General features: G+C 45.4%; 1 pseudogene; it reads right to left on the reverse strand.

Moving 5' to 3' along the window:
* Positions 1–2,947: 2,947 nt before the first annotated feature.
* Positions 2,948–3,067, reverse strand: LOC134912858 (5S ribosomal RNA; annotated as a pseudogene).
* Positions 3,068–18,117: the final 15,050 nt, after the last annotated feature.

Below are 18,117 nucleotides of genomic sequence, written 5' to 3' on the forward strand. Positions count from 1 at the left end.
TGTGATGTAGGCCATGCACCATTTTAGTTGCCCTTCTTTTTACAGTCTCTAATGTATCAATATCCTTCTGAAGATATGGCCTCCAGAATTGAACACAGTATTCTAGATGAGCCCGTACCAATGACCTATATTAATGGCATTATTACTTCTTTCTGCTGCTGATTCCTCTGCCTATGCAACCAAGCATCTGACAAACCTCATTGCTTTGTTACATTGCTTACCTGCCTTTAAGTCACCTGAAATAGTGACTTCTAGATCCCTTTCCTCCTCAGTAGTTTCCAGTATAGTGCCATTAAAACTATATTTAGCTTTTGGATTTTTGAGACCAAAGTGTATGATTTTGCATTTTTTTTTGGCATTAAACTGTAATTTCCATGCTCTTGACCATTCATCTAGTCTACCTAGATCCTCATTCATTTGTTTTACCCCTCCTGGTGTGTCTACCTTGTTGCATATCTTTGTGTAATCTGCAAAAAGGCATACTTTCTCTTTATTGCCATTTGCAATGTCACCAATAACGATATTAAAAAAGCACTGGTCCAAGTACAGATCCCTGGGGTACTCCACTGGTAACATTCTCCTACTGTAAAAGCACTCCATTTACTACAACTCTCTGTTTTCTATACTGCAACCATGATTGTATCCATTCAACCATCTTAGTATCCAATCCAAAGCTTTTGAGTTTATTTAGCAGTCTGCGATGTGGGACAGTGTCAACAGCCTTACTAAAGTCTAGATAAGTTATATCTACGGCTCCACCTTTGTCTATTACTTTAGTCACACAGTCAAAAAAGTCAATATGGTTTGTTTGCCATGATCTCCCTCCAGTGAATCCATGCTGTTTGGGATCCTGTAAATTGCTGGATTTGAGATAATCTGCAACTCTTTCTTTTAAGTGTGTTTTCATCAGTTTCCCTACTACTTATGTAATGCTCACTGGTCAGTAATTGCTTACCTCTTCCTTGCTTCCACTTTTGTGCAGTGGGAATATGTTCGCTCTTTTCCTGTCCTCTGGAGTTACTCCTGTAACTAGTGACTGGTTGAAAAATTTTGTTAATGGTGCTGAGAGCACTTCTTTAAGCTCTTTTAGTATCATTGGATGTATCCCATCTGGCCCTGTTAATTTATCCGCTTTCAGGTTTGAGAATTCTGTTAGGACCTTCTCCTTATTATTAATTACTAAGATGATGTTGGTCATGTGACCGAGTCTTTAAAAAAGTGCACCTGAAAATACAGTACAGCGCATCACACTATTTAGGGACAGGGTACAATGCTAACAATATTGTACATCTAATAAACTCTGTGGGCTAATAAAAAATGGATGCTTCCAAATATGCTGGTTTTCCACTCCTTCCAGCTCATAATAATATTCAACTGCAAAAAACATGACTCCATTAGGCAAGCACATTCAGATGGGTGTGGTGTACACCCCAGCCCATTACCTCTTGATGTGCTGTTAAAGGGGCAGTATTTTTATTGCCTTTAGTCTATAGAGCAGAACTGACAACTTACAGCATTTTCATTGTACCTGGGCTAACATCCTGCTGTCTCTTGATTGCTTTACCAGAGTTATAGAACTGCCAGTTGCATACCTTCCAACTTCTGTATATTTGAATGTGGGACTCTTTGCGTGCCTGCCCAAATAGGGGATGTGGCTTCATGGTAATACCGTGATAGTGAGCCACGACAGTTTGGAGGTATGCAGTTGTAACCATTAATAGAGACACTCAGTCAATATTAAGCCTCACAGTTTATAAGTGCCTCCTATCCCCCAGCCTAACATGTGCACCTACTGTATATAAAGGCTGTCCAGCAAAGATACTGAGCTAACCGGTACAACAGAAGGACTCATTCTTCACAAGGTCATTTATATGTTATGACACTCATTTACCTGTGCATTTATTGTGGTTTTGTTTGCCTTCCATTGCATTAATTACACTGAATGTTATTTATGTTTATATTTAGACTCTATTCAGCCATGCCGGCTCACCAGGGGGCGAGGATCTGCAAAAGGGGGTGGTCCGTGGCCGTGGAAATGCAATTGCGTCATTACCTGCAGGACCGGCATTGCAAAGCGGGAGGCCGGGCTACAATGACAATTCACCACGAATTGCGTCATCACCCAGCACAACAGTATTCTCAATGCAGGCAGCAGCATGGGGTGTAAGTAAATTGCGGGAGACTTGCCCACTGTTCCGGGTGGCCGGGAGTGTCTCCTGGCTATTCTGGGGGAGTAGGCAAGTACTGTATGTGACAGCCCCAGGCCATGTCTGCTTCATTCAGTGCTTGTAACACACACTAAATAATACTAATGAAGTAAAACTGCTGCTGCTGTGATTTAAAAACAAAATTGCAATGTACTGAACATTTGGTTTTAAAAAAATGAAAGTGATATTCCTATCCTGCTTTGGTAGGGGAAAACTTGTGATGTACCTAATTAGTGTGAACTTACAAAAGTTTAATGTTAAATTTGTGTATTGTTTCATTCGCACTTAACAGGTACAAATTTTCTTGGGTACTCCTTATCTACGTATATTTTTGAAGAAGAAGAAAGACTCTTTTGTGGGTGCACTCTTAAAAGGTATAAATAAAGTTTAAAAACATGTCTTTATTGTAATCATCTAAAACTAACAGTGTATTCAACAAATGACAAGACAGACAACATACAACACTTAAATTGGGACACACCTGGGCATGCGTCCTAAATCTTAAGGTCTCAAACAGAAACAACTCTGTGGATCTGTGGACCTTGCTGCTCCACCATATATAATAATATATGACCTCTGGTCAATGATTCAGGAATCTGTGGGTTAATTACTTTATAATGGTGTATACCTTTTAAATAGGATTCCAAAATCGCTGTGCAGTAGGGACTGATAAAGATGGAAGAAAGAAGTTAACAGTTATTCTGCTGTCAGCGTTAGACACTGGGTATTTCCAATTGGATATTCTACTATACTCGGTATTCCCAGGGGGTCTCCCACCCTAGTACTGGCCAAGCCCACTCCTGCCTAGCTTCCAAGTTCTTATGGTATTGGGCGTATTCCAGTGTGATGTAATAGTAGAATGATAACGCACCTCCAAGTGAATCACTGATGAGAGATCACTTGAAAAAAATAAACTGTGATCAGTACAGTCAGAAGGAACAAAAGGTGGATCTGCTGCCGACGTTAGGCGGGGGACAGATTATATCTTCCGGATCGTTGGTGAGAGTCCACAAAAAATATGGAAGAGAAGAAAAGAAGAATAGGAAGATAAGATAACCAGGAAAGAAAGAGAATGTGAAGATAAAGAAAAGAGGTTGAATATTAATATATTCCACAGAATTTAACGGTATTAGAGTAGATAGCGTGTTGTAATGGGTAGAATTACACCATCAGGTTAAATATATAGACAAGACAATATATTATTGGTGTATAATTAAACCTGCCTAAATATATTATAACAAGCAAAAAGGGATTGCAGATCTAAGAAATCAATATACCAAGGGTCCCCTGAAAATGTTAGAGCAAATTTTCTTAGTCAATATTCAATTTCATTGTACACATGGTTTACTTGATATTTTACTTGAAACTGGTGCGGAATCATCTCCTTGGTGTTACTCCTTATCTACACTAGCCTGATATTTACTCCAGAGAGGTTAGTATTGTTGAACATGGGTGCAGGGTCTGCACCCATCATAGATGCCTGTATGGGAGAGCGTTATCTCCATTCTCTCCCCCTCCTTCCATATCAGATATTTAGTAATTCCCTATTATTTATTGGTGCAATTAAGAGAATTCCATCGACCATTTTTTTTTTAATTCTCTACTTCTAAGACAGGAAAACATCTTTACTTTTATTTATCAAAACGCTATATTTCACTATAACTTTTTGAACTACTGTATTGTTTATGCAAATTTGACAATATTTCAATATTAATGAAATCTCCATGAAAAAATTATAATAGACATGAAAGCACAATACTTGACAAGCTATGGATGGTGGAAATGGCAGGATAAACTGGCTACTGTATGCATAAGACTGCTTTCTCTTACGTCCTAGAGAATACTGGGGTCCACATTAGTACCGTGGGGTATAGACGGGTCCACTAGGAGCCTTGGGCATGTTAAGAAATCAATAGTGTGCACTGGCTCCTCCCTTTATACCCCTCCTACCAGACTTTGTTTAGAAAATGTGCCCGGAGCTCATGCTTAAGGAAGCTCCTGAAGAGTTTTCTGAATTTATTTTCTGTCTGTTATTTTTAGGCAGGTCTGGTTGGCACCAGACTGCCTGCTTCGTGGGACTTAGGGGGGAGAACGGGCCAACTTCCTAAAGAGTTAATGGTCCCGTTTCTCGCCGACAGGACACTGAGCTCCTTAGGGAGTCATTCGCAAGCCCCACCACGGCGAGCGGTACCACCCCCCCCGCACCACGCCGCCACCCCTAACAGAGCCAGAAGATAGAAGAGTGGTGAGTACAGCGCTGGCGTCCCAGTTAGCGGGTTGCTGGCAGGAATGGCGGCACAAGGGTAGGAGCGCAGCTCTGAGTGCAGGCTGTGCTCCAGGGAGCTTAGGAGGACATACAGTGTAGTGTTTCCAGGTGTGAGGGGTGCGCTGAGCCACCACTGATTGCCTACACTGGCTAACATACCTAAGAGGAGTTTTAACCCTCTGTTAGGCATAAAAATTACCTCAGGCCAGCATAAAAAGCGGGAAGCCGAACGCCATTAAGGGGGGCGGGGCTTCACTACGAGCAAATCCATCAGTTCACCAGCGCCATTTTCTCTCTGCAGCTTACACTGACAGGAATCGCAGGGAAGCACAGCTCCAACACAAAGACTCCACGTCTCCTCAGCGGTACCAGGGGGTCTTAGAAGGGGGGAGTGTTGTAGTATACTAAGTCCTAATAAGGGATTCGTGTGGCGATCCAGCTAAGTTTTACTTGGTTACAGGGGCGCTGTGTGGCTGGCTCCAATTTCTGTCTCCCTGAGGGCTGTGTGGGTTAAACTGTGTTTTCACCTTCTGTGTGTGTGTCTCTTCACGTTACCATGTCCAGGGACTGTGTTTCCTGCACAGCTGAATGTCTTTCCTCCCCCGGAGACTCACTACCCTGTACTCATGACAGTGCACATTCTCAAGCTAGTGGGGTAGAACCCCCATGGTTAGCTTCCATTAAAGGGATTATATCTAATATTTCTACTAAATTGTCCCATAATGAGAAAGAGACGCAGATTTTAAGACAGTCTATGGATGACCTAATGAATAGATATTCAGTTCCCATACCAGCGTCTCAAATCCCCGCCATTTGCCCACAAAAGCGTACTCTGGCCCAGCTCATGCAGGATGATACTGATGATGATACATCAGATACAGAGGAGGGTGAAGTTGATGCGAGTGTGGGGGGGATGCGGTCCTGTCACAAGGAATACAGGCCCTGATAGAGGCTATCAGAGATAATTGAATGCCCTGTTTGAAGAAAGTTGGGCTAACCCTGACAAAAAAATGTAGATCCCTAAATGATTAATTACTTCCTTTCCCTTTCCTCTGGAATATAGAAAGAAATTGGAAAACCCGCTGATTGTGGATGCATCAGTATCTAGGTTGTCACGTAAGGTAGTCATACCTGTTCCTGGGGCAGCATCCTTAACGGACACAGCTGACTGCAAGATTGAGAACACTCTCATTCATTATACACTGCTGCTGGGGTGGCCCAGAGACCAACTATTGCTTGTGCATGGATCACTAAAGCTATTGCAAAGTGGTCAGGTAACCTAATTGACGGATTAGATACCTTACCCAGGGGGGAGCTAGTTTTACTCCTGCAGCATATTCAAGACTCTGCTAACCTTATGGTGGAGACCATAAAGGAAATTGGTTTGCTCAACGCACGCACCACTGCCATGGCAGTGTCAGCACGCAGGGGCCTGTGGCTACGCCAGTGGACTGCGGATGCGGATTCCAGAAAAGTCGTGGAAAACCTACCATTCACAGGTGAGGCCCTTTTTGGAGATTTTTACAGGCAGCAATTCAAAAACTGGTACAGACTCAGATCATTGTCCCAGTTCCAATTCAACTACACAACAAGGGATATTACTCCAACCTGTTTGTGGTACCGAAACCGGACAGTTCTGTAAGGCCCATTTTAAACCTCAAATCACTGAACCAATATTTAAGGGTGTTCAAGTTCAAGATGGAGTCTCTGAGAGCGGTGATCTCAGGTCTGAAGGAGGGGGAATTCCTGGTGTCTCTGGACAACAAGAATGCGTACCTTTATATTCTGATTTGTCCGCCTCATCAGGCTTATCTACGGTTTGCACTACAAGACTGTCACTACCAGTTTCGGGCCCTGACATTTGGCCTTTCCGTGGCACCGAGGGATATTCACCAAGGTAATGGCAGAGATGATGTTTCTCCTCCGCAAGCAGGGAGTGAACATAATACCATACCTGGATGACCGATAAAAGCGCCTACCAGGCAGAGGTTGTTGGACAGCATTGCACTTTCAACCCGACTACTTCAGGATCACGGATGGATTCTAAACCTACTAAAATCCCACCTGGAACTAACACGGAGGCTTCCGTTCCTGGGGATGATACTGGATATGGAGGAACATAAGGTATTCCTTCCATTGGAAAAGGCATTGGTAATCCAGTCGATGGTGCGGGATGTTCTAAAACCAACCCAGATATTGGTGCATTTATGCATTCGCCTTCTGGGGAAGATGGTCGCCTCTTATGAGGCTCTGCAGTACGGAAGATTTCATGCGAGGCCCTTCCAGCTGGATCTGCTGGAAAAATGGTGTGGATCACATCTTCACATGCACCAGAGGATCCGTCTGTCGCCAAAATCCAGGATTTCTCTTCTGTGGTGGCTTCAGACTTCTCACTTGACCTAGGGTCGAAGGTTCGGTATTCAAAATTGGATTCTGCAAACCACAGACGCAAGCCTCAGAGGTTGGGAAGCGATTACCCAGGGGGAACAGTTCCAAGGAAAATGGTCAAGTCAGGAAGCCATTCTTCCAATCAACATTCTGGAACTAAGGGCTATATACAACGCTCTTCTACAGGCATTGCATCTTTTTCAAGATCAAGCCATTCAGGTTCAGTCGGACAATGTGACGGCAGTAACATACAAAACCAACAGCGTGTAACAAAGAGCAGAGCAGCAATGTCAGAGGTAACAAGAGTTCTCCTCTGGGCAGAAAGACACGCGGTGGCGAAGTCGGCAATCTTCATTCCGGGAGTAGACAACTGGGAAGCGGACTTCCTCAGCAGACACGACCTCCACCCGAGAGAGTGAGGCCTTCACCCGCAGGTGTTCGAGTCCTTAACACGTCAGTGGGGAATTCCACAAATAAACATGATGGCTTCTCGTCTCAACAAGAAGCTAAAGCGGTATTGTTCCAGGTCGTGGGACCCACAAGCAGTGGTGGTGGATGCTCTGGTGACTCCATGGGTCTATCAGATGGTTTACGTGTTTCCACCTCTGATCCACTGATCCCAAGAATTCTCAAAAGAATAAAAAGGGAAAAGGTTCAAGCAATTCTCATTGCTCTGGATTGGCCAAGAAGGGTCTGGTATGTGGATCTACTGGAGATGCTCCTAGAGGACCCATGGCCTCTACCTCTTCGAGAGGATCTTCTGCAACAGAACCAGTGCCACGCGCTAGCCCAGGGAGACAGAGGGAGATTAGGGAGGTAAATGTGTGGCTCAGAGACTGGTGTAGGAAAGAGGGGTTTGTGTTCTTGGAACACTGGGCGGACTTCTCAGTCAGACGCCATCTTTTTTCTCGTGACAGATTGCACCTGAATGAGGAAGGGGCTGCGGTGCTGGGGGGTTTGATGGTTAGTAGGTTGGAGGAGCTTTTAAACTAGGAGCCTAGGGGGAGGGTTTAGCTAGAAACTATGTGTCATGGAGAGAGTTTAGTAGGGATGGTGGTATGAGATAAAAGGGGGTGGAGAAGGGGGGAGGGAAAGTGCAGCCGGTAAGGGTATTTACATGGGTTCTAATAAGGGTGTTAAGAAAGGTATTGCTAAAGCATTAAATAATAACAATTATGTGTCATCATTACAGCCTATAGAAAATGTTGTACAGGACTTAAGGGAAAATACTTATGTCAGGGCGGTGAATTTAGACGGGAACATTGGGTTGACCAAAGAGAAAAGTAAGGTGGGCAATACTAAATACGGAGGGGTTGGAGAGGGAGCGAGAAGGACAGTCTGTATCAGTAACTCTACGGATGCACTAGTTAACCAGGATGGGAAATCTTTAGGAAAACAAACAAATAAAGGAACCGATATACTAAAATGTATGCTTGCAAATGCAAGAAGTCTAGCAGGTAAAATGGGGGAATTGGACTTGTTAGCATCAAAGGCTGAGTATGACATTATAGGTATTATGGAAACATGGTGGGACGACTCTCATGACTGGGTTGCTAACTTGGAGGGGTTTTCTCTTTTCAGGAGGGACAAGGCAAGCAAAAGAGGAGGGGGTGCATGTCTTTATGTTAAACCATCACTTAAACCATACTTAAAGGAGGTTATCTATGAGGAGACTGGCGATAATGTGGAGTTACTATGGGTTGAAATCCCAAATGGGGGAATTGATGCAAAAAAAACTAGTCATAGGCACGTGCTACAAACAGCCGGATATTAGCATACATGAGGAAGAACAACTATTGCAGCATATCAAAATGTCTGTGGGATTCAGGGACATCCTTGTGATCGGGGATTTTAATTACCCGGAAATAAACTGGAGTAACGATTCATGTGCTAAAGCAAGGGGCAGCAGGTTCTTAAATATGTTTAGGGATCACTACTTGTCTCAATTAGTCGAGGACCCAACTAGGGGTAAAACTACCCTGGATCTAGTAATTACTAATAATGTGGACATTATATCAAACACTAAAGTTGGGGAGACTTTGGGTAACAGTGATCACTATATGATCACATTCAACATCAGTTTCAGGAAACATAGCTACAGGGGTACCATCAAAATGTTTAACTTTAGGAAGGCTAATTTCAGTATGCTTAGACGTGCACTTAACGACATAGAGTGGGAGGTTCTGTTTAATAACAAGAACACTTCTGAAATGTGGGATGTTTTAAAAGGGTTGCTGGATAGCAATATTCATAACTTTATTCCCATGGGCAGTAATTGCAGGAGTATTAAACTCAAACCGATGTGGTTTAACAAGAAGGTTAAGGCAGAAATGGATAAAAAAAGGGGGTCTTTCAAAGCATTTAAATCTAATAGAAAGGAGGACTCTTTCAAATATTACAATGAGTGTAATAAGAAATGCAAAAAAGCAATAAGAGCAGCTAAAATGGAAAATGAAAAGCAAATCGCTAGAGAGAGAGAAACCAACCCTAAAAAGTTTTTTAAATACATAAACGGTAAAAGGTTAAAAAAGGAGAATATAGGTCCATTAAAAGATGAATTAGGAGAATTGATAAATGATGACGAAATAAAAGCAGAAATACTAAAAAAATTATTTTCATCAGTATTCACCAGTGAAGAACTTATGGTGGGAGTAGAGCATAACAATTGTGACAGTAATGATTCATGGTCAGATACTTGTTTAAGCGAAGAAGTAGTCCGGGAGAGACTAAGCAAAATTACGATTAATAAATCACCTGGTCCTGATGGACTTCACCCGAGGGTTCTTATGGAGCTTAGTTCACAACTAGCATAACCCCTATACTTGATTTTCAATAGTTCAATTAGATCAGGCATGGTACCGAAGGATTGGCTTAAAGCTGAGGTAGTGCCATTATTTAAAAAGGTATCCAAAAATCTTCCGGAAACTACAGATCAGTTAGTGTAACATCTATAGTGGGAAAATATTGGAAGGAATTCTAAGGGACGGCATACAGGAGTATCTACAGTCCGCTAGAATTATTAGCAAGAACCAGCATGGGTTTGTGAGGGACAAGTCATGTCAGACTAACTTAATTAGCTTCTACGAGGAAGTGAGCAATAATCTTGATGAAGGAAAAGCAGTGGTTGTGGTCTTCCTAGATTTTGCAAAAGCCTTCGATACAGTTCCTCACAGGAGACTGATGATCAAATTAAAGAAGCTTGGCCTAGGAAAAACTATTTGCACATGGATAAGCAGCTGGTTGGATAGCAGGGTACAGTGAGTATTGGTCAACAGGAAGTCCTCAACCTGGTCCCCAGTAGTCAGCGGAATACCACAAGGGTCCGTACTTGGACCTCTACTGTTCAACATATTTATCAATGACCTAGAAATAGGCCTGGAAAGCACAGTGTCAATCTTTGCAGATGATACTAAACTGTGTAAGGTAATTAATTCAGAACTGGATGTGGAGTCCTTGCAGAATGATCTATCTAAACTTGAACTCTGGGCGTCTAAATGGAAAATGAGGTTCAATACAGACAAATGCAAGGTCATGCATTTTTGGACTAAAAACAAACTTGCATCCTACATATTAAATGGGGAACGCCTAGGGGAAACAGAGTTGGGAAAAAGATTTGGGGGTATTCATTGATAATAGTCTTAATAACCATACACAATGTCCAAACGCAGTAAAGAAAGCAAGTAAGGTGCTAGCGTGCATAAAAAGGGGAATTGAGACAAGGGACTCGGATGTAATCATGCCGCTGTATAAGGCATTGGTACGTCCGCACCTGGAATATTATGTTCAGTTTTGGGCACCATTGTATAAAAAAGACATCAGTGAACTCGAAAGTGTTCAAAGGCGAGCCACTAAATTGATTAAAGGTCTAGAAGGACTGGACTGTAAGGAAACACTTACTAGGCTGAATATGTATACACTAGAAAAGAGGCGCATAAGAGTAGATATTATTAATATCTTCAAATATGTAAAGGGACATCACAAAGAGTTATCACAGGAATTATTTATTAAAATAACACAGTTTAGGACACGTGGGCACTCGCTGCGACTGGAGGAGAGAAAGTTCTGAACGCAACGGAGGAAAGGTTTCTTCACTGTTACGGCAATCAAGATGTGGAATTCCCTGCAAGGGAAGGTGGTAATGGCGGACTCTGTAATTGGATTTAAAAAAGGAATGGATACATTTCTGAATGAAAAAGCTATCCAAGGTTATAATACTTAAAATATCAACGTGGTTAATCCGGGGGTAACATGAGTTATAGTAGCTAACTAGTCATAAAACATTATTCAGCAAGTATGTAGAATAATCACAACTTAAAACAGGTTGAACACGATGGGCAATTTGCCTCTATTCAACCTCAAATACTATGTTACTATGTTTCTATGTATGTTACTATGTAACAGGGGCCGTTCGTCTATCAAGACTTACCACAGCTACGTTTGACGGCATGGAAGTTGAGCGTCAAATTTTAGCCCAGAAAGGAATTCTAGACAAGGTTATTCCAACCCTGATCCAAGCCGGGAAAGGGGTAACGTCTAAACATTACCACCGTATTTGGAAAAAATATGTCTCATGGTGTGAAAACAGGAAATTTCCTGCAGTGGAATTTCAGCTGGGACATTTTCTCCTTTTTCTACAGTCGGGTGTGGATGTGGTCCAACGTTTGGGCTCCTTGAAGGTCCAGTTTTCGGCCTTATCCATTTTCTTCCAGAAACAATTGGCTTCCCTCCCTGAGGTTCAGACGTTCTTGAAGGGGGTTCTGCACATCCAACCGCCCTTTGTGCCTCCCACGGCACCTTGGGATCTTAACGTGATGTTGCAGTTCCCACAATTGGAATAGCTTTACAGGAGGTTGACGTAAAGTTTTTTCCGTGGAAGACAGTTACACTGTTGGCCTTAGCTTCTGCAAGGCATGTGTTGGAACTCGGGGCGTTGTCTCACAGAAGTACCTATTTGATTTTTCATGAAGATAGAGCTGAACTTAGAACTCGTCAGCAATTTCTTCCTAAGGTGGTGTCTGCATTTCATATCAAGCAACCTATTTCGGTTCCGGTGCTTACTGACGCCTCTGCTACCTCAAAGTCCTTGGATGTTGTGAGAGCTTTGAAGATCTATGTGAAGCAGGAAATCTGACTCGCTGTTTGTTCTCTATGATCCCAATAAAATTGGGTGTCCTGTTTCAAAGCAGTCTATTGCTCGCTGGATCAGGATTATTATCCAGCATGCTTATTCCATGGCAGGACTGCCAGTTCCTAAAGTACAGGCCCACTCTACTAGGTCAATGGGTTCTTCCTGGTTGGCTGCCCATGGTGTCTCGGCTTTACAGCTCTGCTTTGCTGCTATTTGGTCGAGGTCGAACACGTTTGCTAAGTTCTACAAGTTCGATACTTTGGCCTTTGAGGACCTTCAATTTGGTCAATCAGTTCTGCAGGAACCTCAGCACTCCCACCCGGTTTGGGAGCTTTGGTACATCCCCATGGTACTAATGTGGACCCCAGTATCCTCTAGGATGTAAGAGAAAATAGGATTTTAATTACCTACGGGTAAATCCTTTTATCGTAGTCCATCGAGGATACTGGGCACCCACCTAGTGCTTCGTTTTCCTGCACTGTTACTTTGTTAAGTAATGTTGTTGGTTCAGCTGTTGCTGTTCCTGTTCAAGTTTGGTTAGCATGGCTTTCCTCTTGTTTGTGCGTTCTGGTTCGAATCTCACCACTGTTCTGTTACATCCTTCCTCAGGATATGTCCATCTCCTCGGGCACAGTTTCTAGACTGAGTCCGGTAGGAGGGGCATAGAGGGAGGAGCCAGTGCACACTATTGATTTCTTAAAGTGCCCAAAGCTCATAGTGGACCCGTCTATACCCCATGGTACTAATGTGGACCCCAGTATCCTCTACGGACTACGAGAAAAGGATTTACCGCCAGGTACGTTTTTTTTTGCGTAACATATTTACATTTATTGAGAGGTGGCAAAAAGTTATTTTACTGTGCATGCAAGGCTTGACGATTTGCAAAGAGAAACTGCAAAATCTCTTCTATCATTCCTACATTACCTTTGTTTAGGAGTTATACACCAGGCCTGTAATGAAAAGTACATGAATCTCTGCTCAATTTAACATGACAACTTTATTACCACATAAAACATGTTTTATAGCAATGACAAAAAATATGAATTTCAAATGCACTACAACTTATTACCTCTAGATGTCCCACTTACATCTACAAATTGCTGATTTCATCTCTAGAAATGCATGAACGTGCTATTTACTAGATGATCATTGATCACATTTGTAGATGGAGGTCCCACAGGCAACCAAAATGTTGAAAAATGGAATTTGTATTGTGTTAACAATACTGAAAGTCGGTTTATTCTGTGTGGTGCTTTACTGAGAATAGGAACAATAGGGTTATGTACTGTATAGTATTAATAACTGCAGCTTAATATCCACTTTTGTTTGTGATTTGTAATGAGCAGAGGGAAGTGACATTTACATTTCTACATCATTGCTATGTTGGAGAAAGGCCTTCAAAGGCTAATGGGCATAGTTATCAATTAATATTTGTAGGTGTTTTCAGGAGGTACCCACAATATTAAGGATCTCCTTGATGGACCATGGAGGTACCTACATTCCAACAGCAGAAGCAGCCCCCATTGGTTTCTAGGTGTCGCTAGGCTGTTGGCATTCTCAAGCTCCAGAATACGAAGCATTCAGGATCTTGGCCCCAGTAGTCTGTGGGCCACTTACAGCAAAAAATACCAGGAGAGAGATACATAGGAACCCTCCTCTTTAATGACTGCCGCACATGTGTTGTCAGTGACTCACATGTGTGTCATTGATGGCTTTACAATTTCAAACATGATGCTTTACCATCAAGTTTCAAGTTGTAAAGCTGACACTGTTATGATGCACTACATCTCATTAGTAATATGGCAGCATCCCGGGTTCAACCGTACACTCTCCCCATTCTCGTTGTCAACATCTTTATTATCAAGCTCACATACCCATCCCCTTTTACTTAATGTCCTGGATGTTACGTGACTGGATGATGGAGTAATATACAGCTTCCACCGTTATGGGTTTGTTGAAAAGCTTTTAGTCTCAACAGACAGCGCCTAAATCTCAGGACCTGATATTCACTAATCAATGTGCAGGTATCCATGTAGCAGATATGACAGCTTGTCTGCACAGAAGAAGCTGTGCTCCTATCTTTATTAGAAAACCAAGTACAGATCTGTAGATTTGCTTTGTAAAACCACCACAGATCTTGTGATCTGGATTGTAATTCCCCCACAGAACTGGTGATTTGTATTGTAAAGCCACCATAGATCTAGTGATCTGCATTGTAAAGCCAACACGGATGGGGAGCAGTTGATTTTCCGACGGACACAATACCTACCTACACAATACCTATGGTCATAATCCCGACACCCATTGACCAACAGTCAAAATAGCAAAACAGTCAAAATACCGAGATTCATTATGCCGACATGTTCAAAATACAGACATAGAATATCTAAAGTGTAGATTGATAAAGTACCAACCAACTAGTCCCTAACTATCATTTTTCAAACACAGAATGTAACATGGCAGTTAGGAGCTGATTGGCTGGTTCTTTATCACTCTCTACTTTATCAGTTTTCAAGGCTTAGTAAATCTCTCCCATAGTGATCTGCATTGTAATGCCCCTACAGATCTAGGGGTCTTCACTGTGAAGCCACCATAGGTCTAGAGCTCTTGATAATAAAGCCATCACAGATCTAGGGTCTGCATTGTAAAATTACCACAAATCTAGGGGTCTGCATTGTAAAACCACACCAGGTGTAGAACTCTGGATAATAAAGCCACCACAGATATAAGAGTATGCATTATAAAACTACCACAGATCTAGTGGTCTGCATTGTAAAGCCACCACAGATATAAGGCTATACATTGTAAAACTACCACAGATCTAGGGGGCTGCATTGTAAAGCCACACAAGGTCTAGAGCTCTGGTTAATAAAGCCACCAAAGACATAAGGGTATGCATTGTAAAACTACCACAGATCTAGGGGGCTGCATTGTAAAGCCACCACAGATATAAGGCTATACATTGTAAAACTACCACAGATCTAGGGGTCTGCATTGTAAAGCCACCACAGGTAAAAGGCTATACATTGTAAAACTACCACAGATCTAGGGGTCTGCATTGTAAAGCCACCACAGATATAAGGCTATACATTGTAAAACTACCACAGATCTAGGCGGTCTGCATTGTAAAGCCACCACAGATATAAGGCTACTAGGTGCTTCATCGCGCCCTACGGGCGCTCTTCACACCGTCGCAAGGGGCTACGCCCCCTTAACCCTTGCATGCCTTTCTGGGGTTCAATATTTGTATTATATAAAGTATTACCTGCATTCCTTTGTTAGTGGTTAATATTGCACAATGAAAGGGCGTGCAATGGTGAAAGAGGCGCAGCCCCTTGCGACGGCGTGAACAGCACCTGCAGGGCACGATGTACAGAATGTAGCGGGTGCGGGGGGGACTGCGGATGGTGTCTGTAGATGCTGCAGGTGGAGGGGGGATAGAAGAGTGGGTGGGGCCCGGATGGGGAAGAGTCGGGAGGTGCTGCGGGTGGGGGAGGGGCAGAGGAGTGGGGGATGCAGATTGGGGAGGAGTCCAGAGGCACTGCAGGTGGGGGAGGGGCAGGGGTGCCATGGGTGGGAGAGGGGCAGTTGTGGGGATGTTGTGGATGGGTGAAGGTTTCCGGAAGTGCTGTGGGATGGGAAGGGGCGGGAGTGCCGGGGGTGGGGTAGGGGTCCGCAGGCGCCATGGGTAGGGGAGGGGCAGGTACGGGTGGTGCGGCGCATAGGGAAGGAGGTCCGGAGGTGCTGCTGGTGGTGGAGGGGCAGGTGCGGTGGTGCCATTGGTGGGGGAGGGGTGGGTGAGGGGGGGACCGCGGATGGAGGAGGGTGTCTGCAGATGCTGCGGGTGGAGGGGGGCAGGTGTGGGGGGAGACATATAAAGGGGGTGGATGGTGGAGGGGGCCTGGAGGTGCTGTGGGTGGTGAAGGGGCGGAGGAGTGGGAGCCGCGGGTGGTGTAGGGGGTCTGGAGGCACAGCGTGTGGGGGAGGGGTGGAGGGGAAGGTGCGGAGGTGTGGTGCATTGGGGAGAGGTCTGGAGGCGCTGCGGGTACTGTACCTGCCAAAAAGGTAGTTGGAGGGTATGCAGTAACAGGGCCAGGACAGGGGTGACAGGGTCAGAACAGGGTTGACGGGGCCAGGACAGGGGTGACAGGGTCAGAAAAGGGGTGACGGGGCCAGGACAGGGGCGACGGGGCCAGGACAGAAATGACAGGGACAGGATAGGGGTGACAGGCCAGGGTAGGGGTGGCAGGAACAGGACAGGGGTGACAGGGCCAGTATAGGGTTGACAGGGCAAGCACAGGGGTAACAGGGCCAGGATAGGGGTAACAGGGCCAGCATAAGGGTAACAGGGCCAGCATAAGGGTGACAGGGCCAGCATAAGGGTGAAAGGGCCAGGATAAGGGTGAAAGGGCCAGGATAAGGGTGACAGGGCCAGGATAAGGGTGACAGGGCCAGGATAAGGGTGAAAGGGCCAGGATAAGGGTGGCAGGGCAAGGCCAGGGGTGACAGGGACATGACAGAACACAGGGCACGGGAGAGATTGGTATTAGGGACAAAACAGTGGTGACAGACAGATGTGTCTTACCGGAGTCACTGCTGCTGGCTGCTGCTGTTCCACTCCAACCTGTTGGGATCTGCTGCTGGTGGAGACTTGGCATGGCTGACTCTCTTAGGCTGGAGTCCTGCTTCCCTTGCCCGTCCGCATCCCTCCCCCCCCCACTCAGTCACACACCGCAGACCTCGCGCAGCTGCCGGGCACTGTGGTAAAGGGAGACTGGGAGTGACTGATTAGCCCCCAGGAGATGCTGCGGCTGGAGGGAGGAGGGGGTCGGAGCCTGCAAGCAGCTCGGACTTCTGCAGCGTTACCCGCCGGCTAAAGTGTGTGAAGGAGCTGGGCGCACCTCACTGTGGGTGGCAGCGCTGCAGCTAGCGGTGGGGTTGCCGGGGCTGGAGATAACAGAGGCAGTACGGAACCTGCACAGCGGCAGGTGCCCCACAAAACTGCAGCTAAGAAGCGTGAAGTGTGCCAGAAAGTGACGCTCCTCCGCACCAGAGAGGGGGGGGGGTCAAGCACACAGTGAGCCGGTGCCCGTCTGTCTGTACGGCATACCCCCTCACACACCCCCATACCTCCCAAATGTCCCGATTTTCGCGGGACAGTCCCATTTTTTTGGGTCTGTCCCGCTGTCCCACCCGCGGGTCGCAGTGTCCCGCGGTAACGGGGGGGTCAGTTGGAAAGCTCCTGTACTCGCTGTTCTGCTTATCAGAGCAGCGGTGAATAGTGGAGACAGAGGGAGAGGGGGTATGGATTAACGGGGGGTTCCAGCAGCAGAGCCGGATTAAGGGGGGGCAGGGGGTACGTACCGTTGGCCCCACAGTTTTAGGGGGCCCCCCGGCTCGAGTAGCTCTGTCCCAGCTCAGAAGCCCCTCCCCCCCCGTCCTGCCAGCAACAACGGCAGCATTGTGCTACTGTCAGCACACGCTGCTGCGTGTTGGCAGGTCTGTGGTGTTGCAGGGAGGCAGCAGTCTCCCTGCTTTCTTCTGCCTGTGCGGGTGTGGAGGTGGGAGCGACCACCTCCTCTGGATTTACCCCTAGCTGAGGGGCCAAAATTCAATAAAAAATAAAATAAAATAAAAAACACGGAATTTGCGTAAGGGGGCGTGGCCTCGAGTCCCGCGATTAGGCCACGCCCCCAACCCACAGCAGGCACAGCAATGAGATAGGGCTCCCCTGTCTCAAGTGCCCTGGCCCTCCCCGGACTCATAATCAGCCCCTGGGGGCATGCCAGCAGCTCACAGAGCGCTGGGCATGCCCCCTCATTGACAAAAACGGGGCCCTCCCGTGAAGCCACGCCCCCTTTTAGCCGAGAGTGTGTCCCTCCTTCTGTCTGAAGAAAGCTCCTGCAGAAAGCTTGGAGGTATGCACCCCTGCCTGTGCCATGCCCATACTATCTGCTTCTGCTCCTAGTCTCCTGTAGATTTGGCCAGATCTGTGACTTATTTGACTAACTCCGCCCAGCGTTAGCAAATGAATCACAAAGTCACAGATCTGGGCTATTATATAGGAGATACATTGTAAAACTACCACAGATCTAGGGGTCTGCATTGTAAAGCCACCACAGATATAC

The sequence above is a fragment of the Pseudophryne corroboree genome, chromosome 4 (assembly GCF_028390025.1).
Source record: "Pseudophryne corroboree isolate aPseCor3 chromosome 4, aPseCor3.hap2, whole genome shotgun sequence".
Classification (NCBI taxonomy): Eukaryota; Metazoa; Chordata; class Amphibia; order Anura; family Myobatrachidae; genus Pseudophryne; species Pseudophryne corroboree.